Genomic DNA, 18,190 nt, shown 5'->3' on the forward strand with positions numbered 1-18,190 from the left:
TTTTCACTGTTGAACATTTAAATCATATGACTAAATTATGACACAATATCATCATAATGGGAATTAATATTTCAAAGTATGTATATGCAGGTACACATTAACTAATTAGCTAGCAGTCTATTAAAACTTCTGTGTCTCCCAGGTTGAAATTCTATATCTGAATTATAAAATAATCCAATTTTAAAGAACATATTTTTAATTAGATTCTGAACCCCTATTTAAATAGAATGGCAGTTGGTGGTTTGTGTGAAGGTAGCAGAGAATGAACTAGAAGAAGTAAAAATAAAAGAGTCTATAGATATTAGTATATACAAGATTCTATTACAGATTATTCATATAGGAAGTTAGGAACACAGAGACCAGGGATCAGTGTAGTAAACCTACGATCAGAACTGACAGGCTTGGTACAGACAAGAAATCTATTGAGATGGGCAGTGTGGAGGAGTATTTGCTGCTTCCATTTTCTTTTCTAGTGCCCAAATAAATAATTCTTAATGTATCCTGTCTTGAAAGAAGTTTGTGCAAAAAAATAAATAAAAAAAATAAGATTTGGCTTCAGAAGTGAAGAACAATATACTAGTCATTTCTGCTTATTTTCTTCCATTTGGTAAAATGTTGTTGACCTTAATGTCTCCACTCTGTAATTGCAGCATGCACTTCTTCCAGCTATGTAGACTGACTCATTTGACCTTCCTTCCTGGATGATGTACTATGTGATCAAAGTTACAATTTTGTTCTATAATAGATGTCTTAAGCACACTATTTCCACAAATACATTTTTTTTCTCTTTAAAGCTGAAACTTTTCAATCAGAGTTTTTCTGCTGGTATACTCTGTTAGGCCTTTTGCTCTGGGATAAAATAAATGCATGGTCAAGTATATCTGACATTGTTTTCTTAAAAAAAAAAAAAACAACAAAAAACTAAAATCTGATTGTATCAATGAAGACTCATGAGCCAAAAGCTGTGGTGAAAGCCTGCTATCTCAGAGAGGCAGAGGAAGCACTCATTTGACCTTCCTACTCTGACTTCCACTGATGTCCTAGAAGGAAAAGGTTTCACCAACATTCTAGAATGAAAAAAAGCCATCTCCTTCTCCATGCTGTCTTAAATACCCTTCAACTCAATGTCCTTCCTTTCTATTTACTTCTGTTCACTCCCTGTCTACTGGTGGCTTGCTCTGCCTCTTGACATATGGTTGACTTTATTTAGCTCTTGGGTTAAAGGTGTTTTCCAGGGTTAATCCACACCACAAGTACTTCTATTCAGGAAACAAAATGTTCTAGGTTCAAAGGCTGAGCCCTACCATATTAGAAACAGGTCACAATCTCAGGGTTCATGGTATGACCAAATATCCTGCAGCAATGTAAGAATCTCTAAAGATATCTAGCACATGGAACATAAAATCATTTCACATCAAATCATGACATTTTTATAAAATAAAAGGAAATAAATTTATATATCTATGGATAACTACATTCATTTGTACAATGAGAAAACCTCCTTTGTAAGAAAGCATCTTTGGAGTCATTGTATATATTTTAGGAGGCAGAAATGTAAGGTTATTCTCAAGTTATCTAGCTCCTTGCTTATGCGATCTTTATGATCAGCCTACAGAGTTTGACAATGATGATTGGGATCCTTACATGTAGCTAAGGATAAAAATCTGTTTATTGCATTTTAATTAAAAGAGAAAGTATCCTGGAAAGGGCTGACTTAGTTGGTAGTCCTTTAAAAGTGTCTTTATGGTTTCCTATGAGGCTAACTCTGCCTCCCTAGTTACTGTATAGTAGGAAATTCATGAGTTCTTCAGCAGAAGGAAAATTAACTCTTCAAACAATCATATACTTTTGAAAGACAAACCTTATCTGCAGATGATACCACATCTCTATACAATCACTTGATCACAAACCTTGGGAAAATAGCAAAGTTTTGCCTAGACACCTAACCTACAAAAAGCATTTAATATAGGTGCATATTAGTTTATGCCATTAAATGTATAATATGTTGTAATTCTAAGTATAACCTTTATGAAGAAAGCTGAGTAGTTTTAGACAAAGTTAGATGTGCATGTATTATATAAATAAATCATTACAGATCAATATAAACAATGCTTAAAATTTATACTGGTTGAATTATTATTCTCTTCAAAATTACAGAAGTTCTAAATAGGACCTTATTTGGACAAAGGATCTTTGCAGATATTACTAAATCTGAAGAAAACATTAACCTAGATTTATGGTAGACCCTGACTTCAAATATTCACATATTTATAAGACTTATACAGGATATTATATAAATACACTGACTTTTGAAATTCTAGTGTCCAGGATTATGAATTAGTAAATTTTGTTTCATAAAGCAAATAATTTTGTTGTAATTTAATTTGGTATTTCAATAAAATTAATATGTATTCAACTGTATGCTCCCAAATAGAATGCAGACTCAACACTAAAGGATCTTAATAGTCTAACATGAAATCTGTGACTGACATGTCAGAAAATTAAAATAAGAAATGGTACATTTCAAAAGTGAAATAAGAAGAAACAATTCTACTCTGAAGGAGGGAATATTGACTCAGGCTACAGAAGTCTGGTTTCTGTAGTGGTTTGAATAGGTTTGGCCTCCATAGATGTGTGTTTTTGAATACTTTGCCATAGGGAATGGCACTACTAGGAGGTGTGGCTTTGTTGGAGGAAGTGTGCCACTATGTGGGTCAGCATTAAGGTCTCCTATGCTCAGGTTCTACCCAGTGTAGAATCAGCCTCCTCCTGATACCTTCAGGTCAAGATGTAGAACTCTTGGCTCCTCCAGCACCAACCCTACCTGCATAATACCATGCTTCCTAATATGGTCATAATGGACTGAACATCAAAAACTGTAAACCAGTTTTTGTTTAAAAGAGTTGCCTTGGTCATGGTGTTCTTTAGAGCAATGAAGCCCTAACTAAGAAAGTTTCCCAGAACTATGAAGTAAAGAGCTGTTAATAGACTCTCATTTTTGGACTGTGCATTGCCTTACTGAAAACACTAGTGGTTGATACTTGGTAGAAGAACATAAATTTTTCCACTGATCTTTGTGAAATCTCCCTTGTCTGAAAAAAGACAAGGGAGATTTTCCCCTTGGGGTCTTTATTTCATGTGTTTATTTTTTATACAAAGAAGTTTATATGGAAGAAAGTGAAAGAAGTACAGGGAAATTAAGTAGGTGAGGTCTTTGTCATTGAGAACTATATTTTCTTTCTTTTCCTTTGGAGGTGGAATGTCATAAAAAACAGGAATCCAGAAGTAGGTTAATCAACTTTGGAGCAACAATGTATTTATAGCAAAAAGGATTAGGAGGGGTTGGAAGGCAAGGTGGAAAGAAGAGAAACAAAGATTCTTTTTAAATCAACTGCTGTTACTTAAGTATAAGATACACTAGAAGCACATTCAATATAAGACAAAGAACAGAAGGTGAACAAGTCCATACTAAATCACTTCTTCCAGTAGAAGAGTTTGTTTCAAGAAACATTTCAACATTTAATATGCTCTAATTTAAGAAATCAAAATGTTTATGTAAATGTAAAAGTTTATAATGCCGTTATAATAATATTTTGTGTGTTTCTCAAAAACATGCTTTTTTAGCTATTGAACAGTGTAAAGTATATTAAGAAAAATGGCAAAAATATGAAAACAAACATTTATAACAATTGGCTATAGTTGATATGAACTAGATAGGAAAATGAGTTATGTCTGAGACAAACAAAATACACACACATATAAACATTTGTCCAACTTTATATATTAAATATCGGTTTTTTATTATAACTTTTGTATTTAAAGTGGACCTGAAATACCACTTAATAAGTTAGACTGAATGAGTAACTTGAGGATCTATTTTATTACCACAACTGGGCACTACTTAAATTACTAAATTATTCTTCCAATGAAAGTTGAATCCAAAATTTATTATTTATGTAATAACTAGCATGAAAAAATATTTTGTTTATAGCATCTTAAAAGCACACAGGTATCAGAATTGAAATAGAGCTTGTCAAGAAATTGATTTAATATTTTTATTAGTTGCATTGGTGTATAAAATTCATTTCATGATAGGATATAAGGTGAAACATTGATTGGACCATAGAATTTTTATCTAATACGACAGCAATTTATTCAATTTAGTTTGTAAAGCTTGCTCTCAGACCAGATCAGCTTCTTGGAAGAAGCAGAAAATATTCAAGCCGCCAGGAAGAGGTTTACATGAACTGAGACACTAGAAAAGAATACTTTCCAACCTGTTGAGCTGCCAGCATGTTGTGCAATATCTCTCAAGTTCCCAGTTTTGTGATAAATCATGCATGCTATGGTGTGCTTTGGTGATGCTGCTGTCCTTGAGTCATTTCTGCTCCTATAAGTAACTCCACACCCACATTCTTGCAATTATCACCAATAAAACTTAGTGGTTCACCAAGTTAGATTTGGTTGATGACTGTATTTTGATTTGTTGTGGGCTTCCTATCTGGAGTGAGTAGATGTGTGTGTTATGTCTCCCAGGAAAAGTTTTTTCACACAAAACCTAGATAAATCTGAAGAGAAATGTGTCAGTTCAGGATACCCAAGACTAAGTTCTCAGCGCAGAGGAGATTTTCCCCAGAGTGACAGAGGACTAGGATGGATATCAAAGATACAGGAAGCCAACAAAGGAGAAGGAGAAAGGGAGAAGGGGAGAGGATTAAGGGCTAATTTTCCTGAATGGGACAAAAAACTGCCTCTGAATTGAAGGAAGACAGATGAAGCATATAGGAAAATGGTGATTTATACAGGTACAAGTGGAAATCCTGTATTAGGATAAGAAATTGGGGGTGTTATTTAAGTGTGCTTGGTGTGCTTTTGATTCCTGAAATTCGGTACTTTGATAGCTGGATATTGATAGTCTTAGGAGGAGGGAGTACCAAATAAGGAAATAGACCTTGGAGGATTGCTTTAGGGATGCATTCTAGTGGATTTTAGCAAGGCAGGCAAAAGGGAAGAGAAGAGGAAAGACTGCCAGACCATGCTTGTCATTCTTGAACTGGTCAGAGTCCCTTCAATATCAACCATACTCCAGAGCAAATAATTATGTGCAGGAATAGTTGGTCAACAAAACCTCAAGAAGTTGGACTACAGAAAGCCAAATAACCCTATTAAAAAATGGGGACAGAGCTAAACAAATAATTCTCAACTGAGGAATACCNAATGGCTGAGAAGCACATGAAAAAAAAAAGTCAACATCTTTAGTCATCAGGGAAATGCAAATCAAAACAACCCTGAGATTCAACCTCACACCAGTCAGAATGGCTAAGATCAAAAATTCAGGTGATAGCAGATGCTGGCAAGGATGTGGAGAAAGGAACACTCCTCCATTGATTGTGGGATTGCAAGCTGGTACAACCACTCTGGAAATCACTTTGCTGGTTCCTCAGAAAATTGGACATAGTAATACCTGAGAACCAACCTACACCACTCCTGGGCATATACCCAGAAGATGATAAGTGGATATTAGCCCAGAAGTTTGGAATACCCAAAATACAATTCACAAACAACATGAAGCTAAAGAAGAGGGAAGATTAAAGTATGTATACTTCTGTCCTTCTAAAAGAGGGATCAAAATACCCATGGGAGGAAATACAGAGACAAAGTTAGGAGCAGAAACTGAAGGAAAGACCATCCAGTGACTGTCTCACCTGGTGATCCATCCCATATACAGCTATCAAACCCAGAAGCTTTTGTGGATGCCAAGAAGTATTGCTCACAGGATCATAATATAGCTGTCTCCTGAGAGGCTCTGCCTGACAAATACAGAAGTGGATGCACATAGCCATCCATTGGACTGAGCACATAGTCCCCAATGGAAGAGCTAGAGAAAGTACCCAAGGAGCTGAAGGGGTTTGCAGCCCCATAGGAGGAACAACAATATGAACTAACCAACCAGAGCTCCCAGGGAATAAACTACCAACTCAAGTCTCTAGGTGCATATGTAGCATAGGATGGCCTTGTGGGACATAAATGAGAGGAGAAGATCTTGGTCTTGTGTAGGCTCGATGAGGAATACCCCGACAGGGATTTGGATGTGGGAGGGTTAGTGAGCAGGGGAGGGGGGATGGGTTAGGGGTTTTTCAGAGGGAAAATGAGGAAAGGGAATAAAATTTGAAATGTAAATAAAGAAAATATCTAATAATAAAAAATTTAGTGACAATAAAACATAAATAAGTTTTATGTGAATATTGAGAATTTTAATAATTTATAATTTCTCCTAAACATATCATTTAATAAAATACCATGCTTTGTAGACATTCTAAAATTATTTTTTCAATATTTATAATTCTAAGATAGAATGTTCTATGTGTTGACTCCATAATCATATTTGTACTACCATAGGAAGAAATCCTGACAGTAGATTTATGTCCTCATATACCACACCAAATTCTGGTACTGTTGTCAATAAATGATGATTGTGTAACTCTTATTAAAATAGAGAACTTAATATTATAAAAGGCATGGAAGCCTTTACATGAAAATCATACAAAGTTACTCTGAGATTTTAATGCATGTTTTAAAATATTTCTATGGGAACCAAGATTCGACACAAAGGTTACTGTTTAGAAAAACTGTTAGAAGGCAGCATCTACCAATCCAGCTGTCTAATTTGTAATAAGGGAATATAACAAGGGGGGAAGTTGGTTATAGAACCCTTAAAACTTTTGATTATGAATTCAAGCCAATCAAATCCCTGGGCTTCCTTCCAAAACTACTATCTATTGCAATAATATTATCAACCACAAGAGGAAGCTCCTAATTCTAACCTGTTAAAAAGGTAAATACCACAACATTAAAAAAACAAACAAACAAAACACCAAAAAAAAAAAACTGTTGCAAATATTTCAGACACATCATGATAGTGTGGGTCAGAAACTACTATTAACTATATTAAGCTGTGTGAAAGTGACAATCTAAGCAGAAGAAAATGTATTGGCTTAGGCTCCCAGAACAGTTAGAATAAAACTAATTATCTAGATTAATTGTCAGTCCCACTTCAAGTAAGCATTGGGCAATGTCACATTGCATTGCATAGAGCTAAACATTCTCTTATTTTAGTGTTAAAGGAACCCTAGAGACTCTATGTTGCTCCAAGTCACAGCAATTTAGTAAGAAATTATTGGAACACTAGCCCTAGAACTAACACTTAAATGTTCAGTCTAATGAGATTTATGTGGGTATGTTCCTCCCTTTTTTCTTTGAGGAAGCCCTAAATTCCTGGCTCTTGGCCAGAAATTTCTGAAGTAACTTTTCAAGACCTTCTCCCAGCTTGTCATTGAGTTACTAACACTTAACTAAGCTATAGACATATGGGGCTTCATCATTTAAACAGAGCTAACATTGCATTTCTTTCTTCTCTACAAGATAAGGTCAGTTATTTTTTAATATGAAACAATAGCCTTACTAGACATAGACATGTATACACATCATGATGTATCAGAGATATATCTTTAAAATTAAACTGAGAAAAATATGATTTTTATATCTCAAGTGTCATAGACTTAAAAGGATCCTAATCAGATTGTCTCAAAAGGTTATTAATTTTGTTAATACTTTATATATCCAGACTCAAATAACAACAAACCATTTTAATAAGCAGAAACACATTACATAAAAGCTTTTGTTAGCTGGTAGTTTTTCTTGCTTTCCTAATCCACAATTATTTATTGGTTTTTATTAAATCCATGTAGCAATTATCATATTTCAGAAAAAATAAAATATATAAAATGTGTAAATTAAATTTACTTTTTGGAGTGAAGCAGCAATATTTTGTTGAAAATTTCTATCATTTGAGAAATATATTTAGAAACAAAATTATGTACTTTAATGTCAATGACACAAATGTGATTACTTCCACCACATTTTAAAGTTTAAAAATTGTATTGTCTTTCTCATTACTAATAGAACAATATATAAATGTTATGGAGTAGACATTTTCTTACCTAGATGCCATTATAATAAATGGAAAAGCCCACTTTTCATCAATTTGCCTGCCTATCTGGGGAGATATTTAAAATTACAATGAGGGTTTGTGGATATTAATTGTAAGAAGTACTTTAAATTACTCCCTAAACTAAATTAGAATGCCAACAAGGCAACTGTCTCTCTGATTGTCTAGAGAGCACAGCAGAACTGGCCCAAATTTCATTGCTTCATCTTTACTAGTTCTCTCGATAGGCTTTTCTGGAATGTTTCAGCATAGCTAGTAATCCTCTGTGCTTCCAGTCATAATTTAAAAGAGAAATCTCACATGGAAGACACCAGTTTGAAAAAATAAATAGTATATCACATAAAGAGGGCATATCTACTGTGAGTGGTGGTTGGCCTGTTAAAGGTTAGGCTTACCAACTGAAAATATCAAGAAAACGTAGTCACTTTCTTTGGTCCATATAGTCAGTAAAGACTAAAAGTTAATAATTAATTTTGGAGTTCTCATAATTTTCCAGTTGACTGTAGAAAAAAGAATGTAGCATGCATAAAAGTAATAAATTACTCCTGAAGGCATAGTATTCCCTTGGTTTTTGTACACACTTGGCTTTTCTCAGGATTTCAAATGGCAGTATGCCCACAGGAGTTCAAATAGCAGGCCAGATGCAAAGATGCATGCAATCGCTAGGGAACCATGTGCCTCTAAATGACTAGTCTAGTTTCATCCTAGAATTCCTACCATTCTCCCAATTATTCACAAGAGAATTGTTAGTCTTTACTTCGCCATTTGTAAGTCAACTCCAACATCACCTCGCCTTGATTCAGAAATTTTAGCAGCAACAGGTTTCCCAAATGTATACTCAAATATATCCCATCATTGTGGTACTTATCATGGACCTACACCCTGCTATCATCTCAATTGGAACACTCCAAGGAAATAAATAAACTATTTAACTGTTGCCTTTTTCATAAAATAGCATGTGGTTTTTACTTAAATGCAATTTCTCAAATAAATAGTTTAGAACTTAGAACCTAGTCATGAAGTAAAAAGAAGTATGCTCCTTCCAACTTTACTATGTTAGGGTATACACTGATTCAAATGAAAACATGATGGTCAGATCAAGGGGGGAAAAACAATGGAGATAGAAAGAAGAGCCAAGAACCTAGAAAGAAGGAGGAAGCAGAGCATGCTGGAGTTTTTAGTAGATTAAATTAAGTTGTATGTAAAAAAGGAATACTATAAGGATAATAACTTCCCATTGGCTGACCCATAATGAATGATACTAGTGGCATATTTATGCAGTAGAAACTAAGATTTCACTCAAAAACTGCTAGGGGATATCTACTTTTAATGTATGCCTTTATCCATGAGATTGGATGAGTATCAAGGACCAAAGACTGAGTGGAATATTCTTATATAGAAAGATGAAACAGAGCATAACTTGGAAGTGACCAGTAGTAAGTAGTCTAATTGGTTTCAAGGCAAGCTCAACAGGAGGGAAACGTGCCTGAAACTGTATACCTAATCAATTCCCCAGGGCTAGTGAAACTGTGGACCTTAGAGAAGAACCTAAACCACACCACTTCAGTAGAAAAACACAGTTTCTAGATGCACTCTAAATCTTTACCCTTATGCTCACAGATAATTATAGCTCTCAGTACTGATCAAATAAGCTTCAGTTTGCAGCAGATGGTGACCATTAAAGAAACGCATAATTTGTAAAAATGTAAACAACAGCTTAGGCTTAATAAGTCCATCTACAACTCAATTCCTAGACCTAAGACTGATGCAACTGCCCATAAGAGGGGGCTAAAAGATCCTAAGACCTAAAAAGTATTGGGAATTCTGTTGTGAGATTGGGTCTGCTGGACATTGCAGAGAAGTTACAACAATTTCAACAATATGGCTGTCTAAAAAAGACAACACAGTTGACATCCCAGTGTAAATTGGAAAATCACAAAGAACCTTACCTCTCAAAAAAGAGCTAGAGACAATTAATGATTGTTGAGTCAAAGAGAATTAGTCTTTCCCAGTGATGAGCCTATTAATAGGTTATCTAATACCAAGTGGCCATCTTTGAAATAACATAACTGAAATCAACACTAAATGGACTGAGCAGGCTGCATTTATACATTTTATTCATATGAATATGAAACAATAAATAGCACAGAAAAATATGCCCATGAATTTAAGGGGTAGCATTATTGGCAAATGAGGGGGCATGTGAGGCGTTCATGGGAAATAAAGGAAGGTGTGAATTATGTGATTGTATTTTTATTAAAAGTAATAAATAGGCATAAAAGTAAAAAGAAAAGAAGAGAGAGTAGAAGAGCGAGTGAAGACAAATCAATGCCTCACAGAAAGTGAAGACTGTGGCATGTGGGGCCCTACATAAAGACACAAACAAAAAGCAAAAACAACAACAAAAAGAAAATAAATGGTATCAAGTGAGACACTTTTGTTGTAAGGATAAATAAGATGAAAGTGATAAATTTCTAGTAATGCTAGAATTGTGATTGGCTGATTTTTGTAATAGTCAAAGATAGGTAAAGTGGTAAGGGTAAAGACCTGATTGCAGTGGCCTTGTGAAAACAGAAGCAGCTGTACAATTAGTCACAGAAATTTAAATCTTACAAGTTTTGCTGCCAAATACAGAAATAATATAATCTACTGGCTATGAGAAAAACTTAAAATGTGATTAATGACTCTATTTTATTTTTTATTATATTATAATGGTACAAATGTTAAAGTAGCCCCATATTGCTGTGAGTAATTCTATAGAAAATAGAAAACTGAAGTGCAAAGTCTGACACATAGTACCTAAGAATCACATAAAATGCCTCAAAACAAATTAGATTTCTGGGCTGGAAAGATGGCTCAGTGGATAAATACTGCTTTTACAGAAGACATGAGTTTGCCACTAGCACCAGTGGGGGTCTAGCCTCTTATTATTGTCTCCACAGGCACCTATATATGCACAAGCATGAACACACACACACACACACACACACACACACACAATGATTGGTAGATCTACTGAAACAGATTTTTGGAATTCAGAAAAAATGTCTTCTGATTCAGTTTGTCCAAACAAGTATTCAAAAATTTGCCATGAAAGTAGGAAATTATTGGAATATTTAAGTACAAAGGGAAAGCCTAAAATAGTAATCTAAAACAAGAAAAATAAGTCAAGTGATGCAAGTAATTTATTGTGAATCCTTTCACAAATAAGGGAGAAAAGTTAATAAACAGAACAAGACAAACAGCACAGTATGCCTCTTATGGTGAACTCCATGCTGGGGAACAGTGTTGACTATTTGGTACAGGAAATAATGGTAATTGAAATTGGTAGCCAATAAAATGCTTCTAAATATCTGAAAATCATTGGAACCTTTAATGCCACTTAATTATGAAAAGGTAAACAATAGTAGCTTAAATACTAACACAAAGTAAAGTCACATAATCAAATGCATTTAATGATAAAGTTAAAACCAGGGGAAATTGGAAAAGAATTATAAACTATGCCCAGTTCTAATCAGAAATTGCAGGTGTTGTCTCATACAACATTCAGTATTATGCTTGTTTATATAGTCAAAAAAATGAATAAAAACACCTTATAAATTATTTGAAAATGGTCCAATAATGTTGCAAATTTAAAAGAAAAACTACTTAGAGTGGCTTAAAACTGACACTTAAAAAGCAAACAACTTCAAATAAGCTTAGAGGTTGGTGTTTATCAAGATGCAGTTATTGAATCATTTAAATAAAAAATATATTCAATATTCAGCATCTCAAATGCTGAAGCTCAAGAATGTACCATTTAAGTACATATTCATTTGGAAATGCTTTCTAATTTTTTATTATTTTATTAGATATTTTCTTTATTTACATTTCAAATGCTATCCCAAAAGATCCCTCCCCCAGCCATGTTCCCCTAGCCACCCACTACCACTTCTTGGCCCTGGCATTCCCCTGTACTGGGGCATATAAAATTTGCAAGATCTAGGGGCCTCTCTTCCCAATGATGGCCAACTAGGCCATCTTCTGCTACGTATGCAGCTAGAGACATGAACTCTGTGGGTACTGGTAAGTTCATATTGTTGTTCCACCTATAGGGTTGCAGACCGCTTCAGCAACTTGGATACTTTCTCTAGCTCCTCCCCTGGGGTACCTGTGTTCTGTCCTGTGAGCATCTACTTTTGCCAGGCACTGACATAGCCTCATAAAAGACAGCTATATCAGGGTCCCTTCAGCAAAATCTTGCTGGCATATGCTCTAGTGTCTGGGTTTGGTGGTGGCTAATTATGGAATGGATCACCAGGTGGGGTAGTGTCTGGATAGTCCATCCTTTCTTCTTAGATCCAAACTTTGTCTCTGTAACTCCTTTCATGAGTATTTTGTTCCATATTCTAAGAAGGAATGACGTATCCACAGGTTGGTCTTCCTTCTTCAAGATTTTCTTGTGTTTTGTACATTGTATCTTGGGTATTCTAAGTTTCTGGGCTAATATCCACTTATCAAGCATGCATATCTAATGACTTCTTTTGTGACTAGGTTACTTCACTAAGGATGATATCTTTCAGCTACATTCATTTGCCCAAGAATTTCATAAATTCATTGTTTTTAATAGCTGAGTAGTACTCCATTGTGTAAATATACCACATTTTCTGTTATCATTCCTCTGGGTGAGGGACATCTGGGTTCTTTCCAGCTTCTGGATATTATAAATAAGGCTGCTATGAACCTAATTACCAGTTGGAACTTCTTCTGGATATATGCCCAGGAGAGGTATTGCTGGATCCTCTGGTAGTACTATGTCCAATTTTCTGAGGAACTGCCAGACTGCCTTCCAGAGTGGTTGTACAAGCTTGCAATCCCACCAACAATGGAGGAGTGTTCCTCTTTCTCCACATCCTCGCCAGCATCTGCTGTCACCTGAATTTTTTTTCTTAGCCATTCTGTCTGGTGTGAAGTGTAATCTCAAGGTTGTTTTGATTTCCATTTCCCTGATGATTAAGGATGTTGAACATTTTTTCAGGTGCTTCTCAACCAGTCGGTATTCCTCAATTGAGAATTATTTGTTTAGCTCTGTACCCCATTTTTATTGGGGTTATTTGAATATCTGGAGTCCAGCTTCTTCAGCTCTTTGTATATATTGAATATTAGTCCCCTATCAGATTTAGGATTGGTAAAAATCCTTTCCCAATCGGTTGGTGGCCTTTTTATCTTATTGACAGCTTCTTTTGTCTTACAGAAGCTTTGCAATTTTATGACATCCCATAGAGTGTCTGAAGACAGCTACAGTGTACTTACATATAATAAATAAATAAATCTTTAAAAAAAAAAAACCTTGATTTTATTGATTTGCCTCTGCATGCCAAATATGCTAAGGTACTTGAATGAAATATAGGCCTCATCGAGCACCTTTTCAGAGTTCAGAATTTGGAAAGAGCCTTTTCTAGCTGCCTGGGTGTGATCTGTGTATTCTTGCTCTGATATCTAGGGTAGACTTTGCAGTTTCTGTTATATCCACTCATCACTTATTTCTACAGTCACTACTTCTTCCTGTGTGGCCATAATTATTGAACTGGTAACCTAAATCTCTGAACTTACATATTTTTACCTATCCTTCATAATAGAACCAAACATATCCTTCAATAATATTTATATTTATGTAACAGAAATTCTACTGTTTTGTTTTAGACAATTCTTCCTGAAGCCCAAAACATTGTATACTCTAGCTAATTTTATTTTATATGTGAGACTGTAAATGGATATAAAGTAATTGAATCTTACTAGCTTCCTGAGTTTCATTTAGTAATGAATATCTAAAGTTTTAAATCTACTGTCCACATATGAGAGGAAACATGGCATTTGCCCTTCCTTTTAAAATATATGTATTAATTCTTTGAGAATTTCATACAACATATTTTGATCACATTAACTCTAAAAACCTCTCAGATCCATCAACACCTCCCTACTGACTCAACCTATTGTTAAGAACCCAATAAATCCGGTTTATTTCATCTATACATTCTTAGATGTATGTCCTTCCAATGGAGTAAGGTCAACTTCTCAGAGGATGTTCTTTTAAAGAAAATTGATTTTCCTTCTCCCAGAAGCCATCAGTTGCCAAGAGCTCCTTGGCTAGGGGTGGGAATTTGGCCGCCTATGCCCTCTCTATGCTGGTAATTGGTCTGGTTTGAGTTTGCATATGCCTTATGCGCTGTCACGAATATTGTATATATATACATATATATATATATATTCGCATATTATATACTAATATATAATTATCCCATAATTTAGCAAATAAATGTTTGTATTCTGATCTATGTAACTCCATGACTTCAAAAATGAAACATTTAATGGCAAATTATCACTTATCCAAGTGTCACTTTATTTCCTTATCAATATCAATATCATTCAAAATAAAAATTGGTTTATGAAACCTTTAGAATTCAGTATGATAAATACTGATATCTTAGTATACATTTTTAGGTATCTTTTTAAGGACCATATCAGAAATATATTACCGCATGAATTTCTACTGGGGAGAAAAGTAGTCAGGGATATGAGATTGAAGTGGAAATATGGAAATTGCTTTTTATCTAAAGGGTTTTAATAAGAATTAGTTTGGTATGCATGGTATTTTTCCACACAAGTACTTTTTTTTTCTTTTCTTTACACACAAGTACCGTTTAATTTCAATAAAAGATGGTCAAGTTTATTAGTAGTAAAAATACATACAAACAACCATATATCGATTTAGCCCACACACTTGGCAAAATTTAAGGATATAGATGATTTTCAATAGTGAAGACTTTAAAAAGAAACAAAATTTTAGAGCCTACACAAGTGTTTTTAACCTACTTTAGATGTAGTTGAAATAAATAAGGATGAACAATTTAAATATAACTAAGAGTAGTCCTGGTTTGTTTAATGAGGTAGAAAAGTTTATGACATTGGAAGCATATCATGTTCACATCATAGGTTATTTTTTTGTCTCTTTCTATTTTCTTTTTGATACTTTGGAGAAAAAATTATAATTTTAATAATATTATTCTTTGATAATGTCATGCAATTAACTTTGTTGATAATTTACTTCATTCCCAGTCATCATAATCTAGTGAATAGAATTTTCTGAGACAGTTAATTCACATTTGAGTAATACTCTGCTAATATATGAATGTAGGTGTCAGAGGGATGGTGGACATTAGGAAAACATGACCTGCTGAATCAACTAAGAGGGGATCAAAGTGGCTCACATAGAAGGAAGTAGCAGCACAGGGCCTGCCTGCATGAATCTGAACTAGAACTTCTGCATGTATATTGTGGCTTGTAACTCTGTGTATTTTTTTAATATTTTTTTATTACTTATTTTCCTCAATTACATTTCTAATGCTATCCCAAAAGTCCCCGATACCATCCCCCCACATTCCCCTACACACCCATTCCCACTTTTTGGCCCTGGCATTCCCCTGTACTGGGGCATATAAAGTTTGCATGTCCAATGGGCCTCTCTTTCCAGTGATGGCCGATTAGGACATCTTTTGATACATATGCAGCTAGAGTCAAGAGCTCAGTGGTACTGGTTAGTTCATATTGTTGTTCCACCTATAGGGTTGCAGTTCCCTTTAGTTCCTTGGGTACTTTCTCTAGCTCCTCCATTGGGAGCCCTGTGATCATTCAATAGCTGACTGTGAGCATCCACTTCTGTGTTTGCTAGGCCCAAGGATAGCCTCACAAGAGACAGCTATATCAGGGTCCTTTCAGCCAACTCTTGCTAGTGTATGCAACGGTGTCAGTCTTTGGAGACTGATTATGGGATGGATCCCTGGATATGGCAGTCTCTAGATGGACCATCCTTTTGTCTCAGCTCCAAACTTTGTCTCTGTAACTCCTTCCATGGGTGATTGTTCCCAATTTTAAGAAGGGAAAAAGTGTCCACACTTTAGTCTTCCTTCTTCAGTTCCATGTGTTTTGCAAATTGTTACTTATATCTCAGGCATACTAAGTTTCTGGGCTAATATCCACTTATCAGTGAGTACATATCATTTCAGTTATTCTGTGATTGTGTTACCACACTCAGGATGATGCCCTCCAGGTCCATCCATTTGCCTAGGAATTTCATAAATTCATTCCTTTTAATAGCTGAGTAGTATTCCATTGTGTAAATATACCATATTTTTTGTATCCATTCCTCTGTTGAGGGGCATCTGGGTTCTTTCCAACTTCTGGCGATTATAAATAAGGCTGCTAAGAACATAGTGGAGCATGGGTCCTTCTTACCAGTTGGAACATTTTCTGGATATATGCCCAGAAGAGGTATTGCAGGATCCTCCAGTAGTACTATGTCCAATTTTTGGAAGAACCTCCAGAGTGATTTCCAGAGTGGTTGTACAAGCTTGCAATCCCACCAACAATGGAGGAGTGTTCCTCTTTATCCATATCCTCGCCAGCATCTGCTGTCACCTGAATTTTTGATCTTAGCCATTCTGACTGGTGTGAGGTGGAATCTCAGGGTTGTTTTGATTTGCATTTCTCTGATGATTAAGGATGCTGAACAGTTTTTCAGGTGCTTCTCAGCCATTCAGTATTCCTCAGGTGAGAATTCTTTGAATAGCTCTGAGCCCCATTTTTAATGGGGTTATTTGATTTTCTGTAGCCCACCTACTTGAGTTTTATATATATATTGGATATTAGTCCCCTATCTGATTTAGGATAGGTAAAGATCCTTTCCCAATCTGTTGGTGGCCCTTTTGTCTTATTGACCATATCTTTTGCTTAGCAAAAGCTTTGCAGTTTAATGAGGTCCCAATTGTCAATTCTTGATCTTACAGCACAAACCATTGCTGTTCTATTCAGGAATTATTCCCCTGTGCCCATATCTTCGAGGTTTTTCCCCACTTTCTCCTCTATAAGTTTCAGTGTCTCTGGTTTTATGTGNAGTTCCTTGATCCACTTAGATTTGTCCTTAGTACAAGGACATAGGAATGGATTGATTCGCATTATTCTACATGATAACCACCAGTTGTGCCAACACCATTTGTTGAAAATGTTGTCTTTCTTCCACTGGATGGTTTTACCTCCCCTGTCGAAGATCAAGTGACCGTAGGTTTGTTGGTTCATTTCTGGGTCTTCAATTCTATTCCATTGGTCTANTTGTCTGTCACTATACCAGTACCATGCAGTTTTTTATCACAATTGCTCTCTAGTACAGCTTTAGGTCAGGCATGCTGATTCCACCAGAGGTTCTTTTATCTTTAAGAGGAGTTTTTGCTATTCTAGGTTTTTTGTTATTCCAGATGAATTTGCAGATTGTTCTTTCTATTTCGTTGAAGAATTGAGTTGGAATTTTGATGGGGATTGCATTGAATCTGTAGATTGCTTTTGGCAAGATAGCAATTTTTACAATTTTGATCCTGCCAATCCATGAACATGGAAGATCATTCCATCTTCTTAGATCTTTTTTAATTTCTTTCTTCAGAGACTTGAATTTCTTATCATACAGATCTTTCACTTCCTTAGTTAGAGTCACGCCAAGGTATTATGTATTATTTGTGACTATTGTGAATCCTGTTGTTTCCCTAATTTCTTTCTCAGCCTTTTTATCCTTTGTGTAGAGAAAAGTCATTGACTTGAGTTAATTTTATATCCAGGTACTTCATTGAAGCTGTTTATCAGGCTTAGGGGTTCTCTGGTGGAATTTTTAGGGTCATGTATATATACTATCCTCTTTGAAGTTCTGATAGAACTCTGCAACAAAAGCATCTGGAACTGGGTTTTTTAGGTTGGGAGACTCTTAGTGACTGCTTATATTTCTTTGGGGGATATGGGACTGTTTACATCTTTAACTTGATCATGATTTAACTTTGGTACCTGGTATCTCTCTAGAAATTTGTTCATTTCGTCCAGGTTTTCCAGTTTTGTTGAGTATAGCCTTTTGTAGAAGGATCTTATGGTGTTTTGGATTTTTTCAGGATCTATTGTTATGTCTCCCTTTTCATTTCTGATTTTGTTAATTAGGATGCTGTCCCTGTGTCTAGCTAAGAGTTTATCTATCTTGTTGATTTTCTCAAAGAACCATCTCCTATTTCGTTTGATTCTTTGAATAGTTCTTGTTGTTTCCACTTGGTTGATTTTGCCCCTGAGTTTGATTATTTCCTGCCATCTACTCCTCTTGGGTGAATTTGCTTCCTT

General features: G+C 35.2%; 1 pseudogene; it reads right to left on the bottom strand.

The window, feature by feature from the left end:
- Positions 1-18,190, bottom strand: part of LOC110286225 — a 57,012-nt pseudogene that overhangs the window by 11,259 nt on the left and 27,563 nt on the right.

This window comes from Mus caroli, chromosome X (assembly GCF_900094665.2).
Source record: "Mus caroli chromosome X, CAROLI_EIJ_v1.1, whole genome shotgun sequence".
NCBI lineage: Eukaryota > Metazoa > Chordata > Mammalia > Rodentia > Muridae > Mus > Mus caroli.